General features: G+C 32.0%; 1 long non-coding RNA gene across 2 annotated transcripts; it reads right to left on the reverse strand.

Annotated features, from left to right (window-relative positions):
• Positions 1 to 619: 619 nt before the first annotated feature.
• Positions 620 to 8,872, reverse strand: LOC139522910 (uncharacterized). 2 transcript variants are annotated; one of them, XR_011664521.1, is made up of 5 exons: positions 8,818 to 8,872; positions 5,407 to 5,470; positions 3,345 to 3,441; positions 2,834 to 2,896; positions 620 to 678 (listed from the first exon to the last, which is right to left on the reverse strand). It is a non-coding gene; the product is annotated as an uncharacterized lncRNA (long non-coding RNA). The 2 variants fall into 2 exon arrangements; XR_011664520.1 differs by having other exon boundaries at positions 2,805 to 2,896.
• Positions 8,873 to 11,403: the final 2,531 nt, after the last annotated feature.

The following is an 11,403-nucleotide window of genomic DNA, read 5'->3' on the forward strand; positions in this document are numbered from 1 at the left end:
CTTCGTTATCAAATCTTTTAACTTTTAACTAATTTGGTAAAGGTTCTATATGTTTTGTTACGAAATCCCTGATTCAATTAATTATTATTTCTAAACAAATACAGATGCTGTAATGGCGAACAAGTTGCGAAATATGCAAACCAAACGAGGGACCAAAGGTGAAAAACTGCTCATTGAGGAAAAACAAGCAGCCAACAATTATAAAGTTTAGTTGGAAGGTTGATTAAAGGTGTGTAAAGAAGAAGAGGCAGAAGTATCTACCTGTGATTTACTATGTCTGGAAAACAATCACTGGGACAAATCATCCCCAGGATGAAATATCACAGAGGAAGAAATAAACCGTTACACCATCATATTAAAATGTACGTCCAGATCCCGTTGAAGGAAACATTAAATAATTGCTACACCTTACTTGTTGGGCTATATTTCCGACAAACCTTATGTAATTGGTGTTACTAACTTTAAAAACCTTAGATACTGCTGACAATAAAGAGTTTTTTCGTACTATTGTTATCAAAATATATGTATGTATATAATCTGTTGAAAATCATATCCTTCTGAAGGTCATACATATATCTCGGAAAAGTATTCATCACAAATTAAAAAATTGAAACATGTCATGATTTAGCCATTTTTTTTAATTTATTATGTGTGGTATATTTCAAATATCTGTTGAAGCTGAAATAGAGAAGTAAATAATAAATATAAGGAAAACACAGACACGAAGTTTTCTTCTTTCATGTTCAAAAATGAATCATGCATAGAACTATGGTTAATTGGTATTGTTCGTAGTACATTTTACTACAAAAGTCACAAAGTCTGAATAGACCCGTATTTGTTTGAATTTGTATAAACATAATTCCAAAAGTATGACTTTTTTTTATATTTTCTTGAAAAATTCTGATTTATATTAAACTTGCATAAACTTTACTCGACAATTTCTCGACATTCTGAATATGGTCTTTAATTCCTTGACAAATTCTTGACATTTGAATACTGTCTTGAAATTTGTCGCAGATTCTCGACATTCCGATTCTTTCTCAGTATGGCTTGACAAATTCTGAACATTTTGAATGGTGACTTATATTTGTTTGAGTTTTATAAATCATGACAAACGTGCATGATATAACTTTATGTTTATTTCTCTCTTCATATAATAGACTATGTTTCAAGTTAAACTTATTATATAAAAAAAAGTTGGGCATGTATCAATAAAATAATAACAAATTTGGGTACGGTATATAAATATTTTTATAAATACAAATGTGGCTATGTAATTTAAAGTATTTACAATACAATTATGGGTATGCTGATCTAAACAAATTTAATGTGGTTTGTAAATAATTACAAATTTTAATTCCTAAATGTTATAAATAATTGCTAAATGATTTTAACACAAATCATGCTGTAGACATATTTCGCTCTACATGATATTCAATGTTTATATGGTAAATAAACAATAATTGTATTAAAATGTAGTTTTTATAAATAGCAAAGTATTATGGTATCCTAATTCGTCCAAGGATTTGTACAGTTTTACTATGCAAATCCTTGATATAACAGAAGAAATGTGTAATGTCATCTTTTGCAATATATATTAAGCATTAAATGTGGACAGGGTGTTCCCCAGAAAATTAAGGTATTCCAAACAAGTTATGCACATCCTAGGGTACGCATGACTGTCGTATGAAACATAACTGTAATCAGCTATGCAACTTATCAGTTGACTAACCATGCTAATTCTATTTAAACAATTTCTTTGTCCCAAAAGAAAAAAATCAAAGTCCCCCTTTTTAGCCACACACACGCACAAGAGGAATGGTTGGGTTCTAAAGCACACAGTCACATTTTAAAACTGCATCAGGACATATATTTAAGGAATACAAATGTGTCTGGCAGTTTTTCAACCGGCAAAAATCCAAATGCTGTTTGTCAGCTACTTCGACATATAATCCATTGAAAATATTTTTATTGAACGTTTTATTGAATCCAAATTATACTACATGGGGTCATTCAGGGTACTTCTACTCAAGGCCCCCTAAAAGGTTTTTTTAATATACAAATTTTTTATTCTTCTTTGTTTTTCAGTTTTACCAAATATGAAAATGAGTATGTAACAGCCCACAATTCCAACAAGTTGTGCCAAATACAGCTAGGGTTATATATTCCTGGGAAGAGAAAATCCGTAGTTTTTCGAAGTATTCAAAGTTTTTGTAACAGGAAATTTATAAAAAAATGACCATATAATTGATAATTATGTCAACACTGAGACAACAATTCAAGTGAAATGTATACGATAGTGTCAAGACATCTTTAAGACCATCAAGAATGTGTCGAGATATACTCAGTCAGTTTTAAGACGGCCAAGAATGTGTCAATACATATGCAGACATTAATAAGAATGTCAAGAATATGTCTAGACATATTCAGAAATTTTTTAAAATGTCAAGACTAATCGAGATAATTTAAGACAATCAAGAATTTTTCGAGACTTATCAAGACTCTTATCAAATCAAAGGGTGGAGAAATTTTGAGACAATTTTATACTATCAAGACACCATTCCTCCACTTGATTATTCCTTTGTTGTCTGCTTTTTTTTATGCTTTGAAATATAGCATCTCTTTTGTTTGATAAGTCGTTAATTCTGATGTTGTTCATTTTTCCCGATATTTTTTTCCATTCAAGTTTCACTCTCAAGTTTTTTTGTAAACTTAATTTGTTTTGTATTTGTTTGTTTCTTATATAATCCTATGTTATTCGTAATGTTGATTCCTATTATAAAAAAAAATTAATTTCGTCTTACATCTTTATCTGACTTCTGCATTCACTTACTTGCGTTTCTCTTTTTGTTATTAAGAACACGGACATTTACCATGGCAAGCTAAAATTTCTTTGCTGAAAGATGATTCATAGTATGAGATCATGTGCCTGCGACCTCTATCGAGATTTTCTGTGCCAAATCAATTGTTATTCATCTCCGTAATAATAATATAAATATCAATATCCAGGAAGTATAATATTATAAGTCTTTGGAATTTTATAAACTGAATTGTAATGCATTTAGCGTGTTTATTGAATACCTTTTAAATAAAAGACATGTATACACAATTTCTGTGCTATTAAGGCGTGACTTGATGTAAATTAGAAACTGATAAACTAAATAATGAAATATCTAATTGATCAATTATTAAGATCATGCAACTGTTATGGTTTAACTTTAATTTCACATATTATTGATGATGTTGTTTACATGTTATAACATATCATATCGCTTTGTATCTTGATGTGTATAGCCAGCAACATGTAAAATGATAAAGTGTCTCTTTCGTAAAAATACACTTACGCGCAGTGCAGTTCGCATATGTTACCGTGGGTACGACCAGCTGTGGAACACACAGGTTTATAAATTTTAAAGCAAATACAACTACTGTCTACAATTTCTAAAAGGAAAAACAATACAAATTTAGAAAAGTATAACAAAGGAACAAATGGAAAACAACTGTCATATTCTTGACTTTGAACAACAGTTTTCGTGGAGAATGGTTAGTTAGTCCTGGTTTTAAAGCTTACTTGGTGATTATGTACCCTTTTTTTGTTCTATTGATACACATAGAAAACATAAAAAAAAACCCACAGCCTCTATCCTTGTAATCTAATATTTGACAATTATGTATTTTTGAAACAATGTAAAAATATATAGCTTTTCAATCTTGTAAACAGTTGATTTATAATTCTGACCATATAAACTAGAGGCTCTTAAGAGCCTGTGCCGCTCACCTTGGTCTATGTGCATATTAAACAAGGGAAACAGATGGATTCATGACAAAAATTGTGTTTTGGTGATGTGTTTGTAGATTATACTTTACTGATCATTCTTGCTACTTACAATTTTCTCTATCTGTTATGAACTTGACCCTTTAGTTACAAAGGAAAATATTTTGTAAAAACTTAACAAAATTTACCAAATTAATGAAAATTGTTAACAATTTATTATAAAGGGCAATAACTCCTTAAGGGGTCAACTGACCATTTTAGACATGTTGACTTATTTGTAGATCTTACTTTGCTGAACAGTATTGCTGTTTACTGTTTATCTCTATCTATAATAGTATTCAAGATAATAACCAAAAACGACAAAAGTTCCATAAAAATTACAAATTCAGGGGTAGCAACCTAACAACCAGTTGTCCAATTCATCGAAAAATTTCAGAGCAGATAGATTTTTACTTGATAAACAAGTTGAAACCTTGTAAGATTTGCTTTAAATGCTTTGGTTTCAAAGTTATAGGCCAAAATCTACATTTTACCCCTATGTTCAATTTTAGCTATGGTAGGCATCTTGGTTAGTTGGCTGGGCCACCGCACACATTCTTTAAATAGATACCCTAAAAATGATTGTGGCTAAGTTTGGTTAAATTTGGCCCAGTAGTTTAAGAGGAGAAGATTTTTGTAAAAGATTACAAAAATTTACGAAAAGTTGCTAAAAATTACTATAAAGGCAATTGCTCCTTAAGGGGTCAACTGACCATTTTGGTCATGTAACTTATTTGTAGATCTTACTTTGCTGAACATTATTGCTGTTTAAAGTTTATCTCTATCTATAATAATATGCAAGATAATAACCGAAAACGGAAAATGTTCCTTAAAATTACCAAATCAGGGGCAGCAACCCAACAATCGATTGTCCGATTTATCTGAAAATTTCAGGGCAAATAGATCTTAATTAACAATTTTACCCATGTCAGATTTGCTCTAAATGCTTTGGTATCAGAGTTATAAGCAAAAATATACATTTTACCCCTATGTTCTATTTTAAGCAATGGCGGCCATCTTGGTTGGTTTTGCGGGTCACCGGACACAATTTGTAAACTAGATACCCCAATGATGTTTGTGACAAAGTTTGGTTAAATTTGGCCCAGTAGTTTCAGAGGAGAAGATTTTTGTAAAAGTTAACGACGACGAACGACGACGACGACGGACGACGACGTACGCCGGACGCCAAGTGAGGAGAAAAGCTCACTTTGCCTTTTGGGCCAGGTGAGCTTATAATAGTGTATGTCAATACATAAATGTTGTCTACTGGGCTACAATGAAGATATACAACACAACTGACTAATATATTTGGTTTTGGGTGATATATTTTTACAAACTCGGGTTTTGCGCATGGTTTACATATTATTTGTAATAAACCTGAGGAATATCTTTATGTATTTAGAGAACAGTTGCAATCCAACGTGAGGCATGAAATAAAATAAATAGGTTTGTAAAATACTTAGATAAACATTGTGATACTAGATTGATTGACATGACATCATTTTCCGATGAACTAGTACAGACAATTGACTATTTAGCAAGGTACTTTTGAACGCACTGAAATGAAAGACATCTTAATTGTTTATACCTACCTGTAGTTATCAACAGTACCAGCAACATCATTACCATATACTTCATTGTCAATAACGTAGGTCTCTACAAGACAAAAATACAAACATTAAACTAACCAGTAACATAATAAATGTCGTCAATGTTCATGGTTTGCTATGTTAGAAATGATGAGCGTTGTAATTGAGTTAGAATATAATTCAATGAAGATGCTCATTGTCTTACTTGCATTATGACTTGTTCAAAGGGAATCTAATATTCAACTAATCTTTATGGGTGTAACATTGAGACTGTGCATCATTTTCTGTCCTACTTTTCTTTATGTACAGATTAGAGGTGAATTTGTATCAACATTATATAATGGTTCCCTGAAGACCTAAGTTACTAACAGAATTTACAAATACTATAGATTTCTTTTAAAATGTTGCTAAAAAGTATGTGTTTGCGGTTCATTCATAACATCATTCTAGTTTACATTTTATCCGGGTTTTTTTCTGTTATTATTGTTTCATACTTTTTCAATAGTAAATCTCAAAATGGATTGTATATTATTAAAACAGGGCATGTATTGTTATATATTGTTATTCGGAGCGGATTCCAAACGTATGGTGTACTTGGGTTTTAAATTCATTTTACTTTGAGTAAAAATTGGTAAACATCATCAATTTAGAGCATTTAAGGAGTTAATTGAAGATATGGTGTATTTTATAATGTGCCAGATTGGCCTTTAAATTTATCATGTCATCATATGCGTCTGTTTGACCATTTTGTTTCAATGTTTTTGCGATAATTGTCATTACTTGCCGCTTTATAGAGCCTTATATTTGCTGCTTTCGAAGCCGTTTGATCGACAATAATTCAAACAAGATCTCAAAAAACATGTTTAACCCCACCGCATTTTTTCGCCTGACCTAATTCAGGAGCCTCTGGCCTTTGTTAGTCGTGTATGATTTTTCTATTTTCTTGTGAATATTGTTGAGTTTAGTATGACGTCCATTATTACTGAACTAGAATATTTTTTTGTTCTGTGGCCAGCTGTAGCACGCCTCTGGGTGCGGGCGTTTCTCGCTGCATTGAAGACTCATTGGTGGTCTTCGGCTCTTTGGTCGGGTTGTTGTCTCCCTGACACCTTCCTCATTTCCATTCTAAATTTTACTAGATTGATTTTTGAAACAAGATCACCCATTTAACTCACAAAAAAGCAAAGAAAAATATTAAAGGGACCATCAAAATTCAATAATCCTAGAAAAACAAATGAAACCATGACGAAAAACGATAATTTTTTTTTAAAACCTGCAAGTTAAAGGCACTGCATATACACTGCAGACTGAGTACCCTCTTTTTAGCATCGCAGGAAATGGTATTGGGATCATGGCGGATACGCAAATCCTGTTCCACAAAATTATTCAACCTTGACGTCAACTTTTTTTTCTCATAAATACCCCTCTTACTTAAACCGGGTTAGTATGTTGAGTTAGGTTTTGCAACCTTCATCTATCTGTTTTGGCGACTGTCTTTTTCTTTAAATTTTGAAACAAGATAAAATGAACTATTTCCTTTAACATGTCTTTAAAATTATGTGTTCTTTCAGTTCTCATTTTTTGTTCTATACAATTTATATATGAAAGAGAGAATTTATCTCATTTTGATGCTTACAAACAATCTCGATGACACGGATGTTTTATTAATTAAAAAATGTAACAACAAATATATGTTGGCCTTATTTTAAAAGAGGGACGAAAGATACCAAAGAGATAGTCAAACTCATAAATATAAAACAAACTGACAACGCCATGGCTAAAAATGAAAAAGACAAAAAGAAAACAATAGTAAACATGACACAACATAGAAAACTAAAGAATAAACAACACGAACCCCACCAAAAACTAGGGGTGATCTCAGGTGCTCCGGTGGGTAAGCAGATCCTGCTCCACATGTGACACCCGTCGTGTTGCTTATGTGATTACAAATCCGGAAAATAGTCTAATTCGGTAGGTCACATTCATGAAAGGGAAGGGGATTGTAGTTACGACGTAAGGAACATATCCGATATCATTTGTGAAACGGTTATTCCATAACGGTCAACCAACTCGTGATGGCGTCCGTAAAATTTACGAACGGATGATTTCAACTTCACCATTTGGAACTCTTGGTTTAAAAGCTTCCTTGTGAGCAGCAACCCTCTATCAAGAAAATCATGATAGGAAATGCAAGCACGGGAATATCGTATCAATTGGGAGATATATACCCCGTATACAGGTGCTGCTGGAATGTTGCTACTTAGAAATGGAAAGTTCACAATTGGAAAGCTGAAATCATCTCTTTTGTCGTAAAGTTTTGTTTTCAACCGACCCTCATTGTCAATTTCTAGATGTAAGTCAAGATATGAAGCCGACTTAACTATATCTGTAGTATCCTTTATCTTTAGTTCGATGGGATAGATGCGTTCCACATAGTCACCAAATTTTGAATTGTTTAGTGAAAGAACATCATCTATATAGCGGAAAGTAGAGTTAAAACATAAGTTTAAATATGCAAATGGCATTAACCTTAAATGTAGTTATTCATGAACAGACTTATTCTAAAACTCCCGGCTCTATTACGGAACGAACACTCCGATGTAAAATAAAAAAAGGTTAGAAATATGTTATTCTTGCAGATAATCTCATTCGGCTGGTCATTTATTATCAAAAACAATAAATTTAAAACAAAATTATTAACCACAACTTCATTCCGCATAACGGGTCTACAACGATTGCTCAATATCTATATTTGAATTCGTAGCGGCAACAAATTACCCTTGGATCCTGTGTGTATAACACAAAAACGTCCAAGTCATCACCTGACCATTGTTATTATTTTTAGAACATAATGAAAATAATTTATATGAACTAAACAAAAGTTAAGACCGAATAGATGCTATTTTCGTCGTCTTAAACTCGTCATATTGTAAAACGATCTTTAGAATCACCAATAGAACCGACAACCCAAAACGTCAAGCATCTCAATACTGTCAGACGACCAATAATGAACATAGCAACAAATGAAGGCAATAGTAGTATACCACTGTTCAAAATTCACAAATCGGTTAAAATAAAACAAATCCAGGCCATAGACCAAAATTAAGGGAAATACATCAAATATAACGGATAGCAAAACGGAATAATAGAAAGACTGAACTGCTACAAAATAAAAACAATTTACATAGAATTTGTAAAGAAATCATTTATATTTTTTTACATAAGAATTTTTTACTGTTCCTATACAAATGTGCTCGCATTTCAGCTCTACTTTTAAAATAAAAACATATAAGGGTATGACCTCTTAACCTTCCATTCACATCCACATTGATATGAAATAACATAAGAGTTCATTGTGTTTCCAAATAGTTTGTCCTTATCATGTGAGATTTAAAAATAAATATGCAGTCTTACCGTTAAAGATTTTAGATATAACAGAGATTAATGGTCAAATAGAACTTAACATCACACATATATATATATATACAACAAAAAACTAATTCAAAGAAGATTAATCATGAAGGAAAAAAATCTGAATACCAGGCACATGTTTATCTTTTGGTTAATAATATGATAGAAAAGAAAAGAAGGAAGACCAGATGATTATTAAACAGGATTTCCCGCTATTTGTATCTGGAGTGCCTTGCATGTTAACCTTGTACGTGTCTTGAATATTGTTAACTTAATTGACAATACGAAAATGAAAAGTGAGTTTAAAACAAATTAGATCTATGACATTCAATAAAAATTTCATGTTAAAGATGCAGGAACGGCAGACAAAAACAAGCCACTTATTATCTAAGCAGATTATGATAATTCATACGAAAAACTGTTAGAAAAGTCAAACGAACATAGATGTGGTATGAGTGCAAATGAGACATCTCTCAATCCGAATGAAAATTGGTAAAAGCAAACACCATTATAGGTCAAAGTAACGTCTTCACCACGGAACCTTGAATCACTCCGAACAGCAAGCTATAAACAGCCCCAACAATAACTAGTGTAAACCCGTTAGAACAGCAAGCCAACGGTATCTATATTTTATCCCATCGAACTAGAGATAAAGGATACAACAGATACAGTTAAGTAGGCCTCATATCTTGACTTACATCTAGAAATTAACAATGAGGGTCGGTTGAAAACAAAACTTTACGACAAAAGAGATGATTTCAGCTTTCCAATTATGAACTTTCCATTTCTACGTAGCAACATTCCAGCAGCACCTGCATAAGGGGTATATATCTCACAAATGATACGATATTCCCATGCTTGCATTTCCTATCATAATGCCTTGATAGAGGGTTGCTGCTCACAAGGAAGCTATTAAACCAAGAGTTCCAAATGGTGAAGTTGAAATCATCCCTTCGTAAATTTTATGGACGCCATCACACGAGTTGGTTGACTGTTATTAAATAACCGTTTAACAAATGATATCGGATGTTCCTTACGTCATAACTACAATCCCCTTCCCTTTCATGAATGTGACTACCTAATTAGACTATTTACCGGATATGTTATAACATGATGAGCAAAATGACGGATGCCACATGTGGAGCAGGATCTGCTTACCCTTCCGGAGCACCTGAGATCACCCCTAGTTTTTGGTGGGGTTGGTGTTGCTTCTTCTATATTTTTCTATGTTGTGTCATTTGTTCTATTGTTTTTGTGTATGTCTTTTTTATTTTTAGCCATGACGTTGTCAGTTTATTTTCTATTTATGAGTTTGACTGTCTCTCTGGTGTCTTTCGTCCCTCTTTTAAACGAGTAACACATATGAACCACAGCATCAAACGGCACTGTTCATGGTTAGGATTGTCGTACCGTAGAACAAAAGTACAACATAGTATCTACTCATATAGGAGTATTGATTTTAAAATGACGGCTAAATACATATGAACTACATGAATGAATTGATTGTGGTACAAATGGCACAAATTTTGATGAACTCTACATACGAATATTAACTTGTGTGTATGTTTTTGAATTCATAGCTGGTGTTTTTTATGTTACAGTTCATCCATTGGTTTTGATCAAAACACAGTAAACAATTTGGATTTGGTTTGTTTCGAGTTACGCATTCTGTAGTTATTTATGTTTTGTTTTGTCAACTGTTGTTTGTGTTTTTGTCGTGTTACGTTTCTGCCTTGTCATTGCTTTGTCAGTTTGTTTTTGACTGTTGAGTTTGAACACATGTATCTCTTTTTGTATCTGTTGTTTCTCTTTTTCAACAATTAATATAAATGGTAATTCTTTTGTGCTACGATATCCAGTATCAAATGAATATATCACTTAGTAAATGTCAGGCATCTGAAGCGCGTCTGGATTTACCTTATAAGGAACGGTCGATGCCAATTTTTTAAAAGCCAATAATTTATAATAACCGAAAAAGAACAAATTAATGGAAGTACAGAAGTGAGACTTGATTTTTTTTAATGATACATTAAAACGTTTTGGTTGACCTCTATTGGATATTTGTTTCATAGTTAATCTTCCATATCTTTTTATCTTCCAATTTTTAAATATCTCCTACCTGTTTCGGTTTTTATAGGTGAATAAAAAATCATTTTAGAATTATTGTACTTATTTTATCAATAATACACGTTTTTACTATTTATGTATCGCTAAAGGTAAGTAACTCTTAGTATGTTATGTTCCGAATGAGTTTCAAATCTTGACACTTCGACAATTTAACAAACTAAGCAGATTCTGGGTTATGTTTATTGATTTGTCAAAATTGATGATGTCTTGTAAAGCAAAGATTGAATCATGTGCACAATGATAAAGATAAATCAACCGATGACGTAATTAATTATAACATTAACTATAGTTGTTTTTCACAAATAGAAGGAAACATATACCCATTTATTATATGATGTCCTTGTATAAGACGAGTATTATTTACAGTAATAATAATCAAAATAATATGTAACACGTTGAATATGTAATTCTATAATTAAACAAACGTGAGGTAAAAAGTGATAAACACCAATTGTTTTATAA

The sequence above is a fragment of the Mytilus edulis genome, chromosome 5, assembly GCF_963676685.1.
Source record: "Mytilus edulis chromosome 5, xbMytEdul2.2, whole genome shotgun sequence".
NCBI lineage: Eukaryota > Metazoa > Mollusca > Bivalvia > Mytilida > Mytilidae > Mytilus > Mytilus edulis.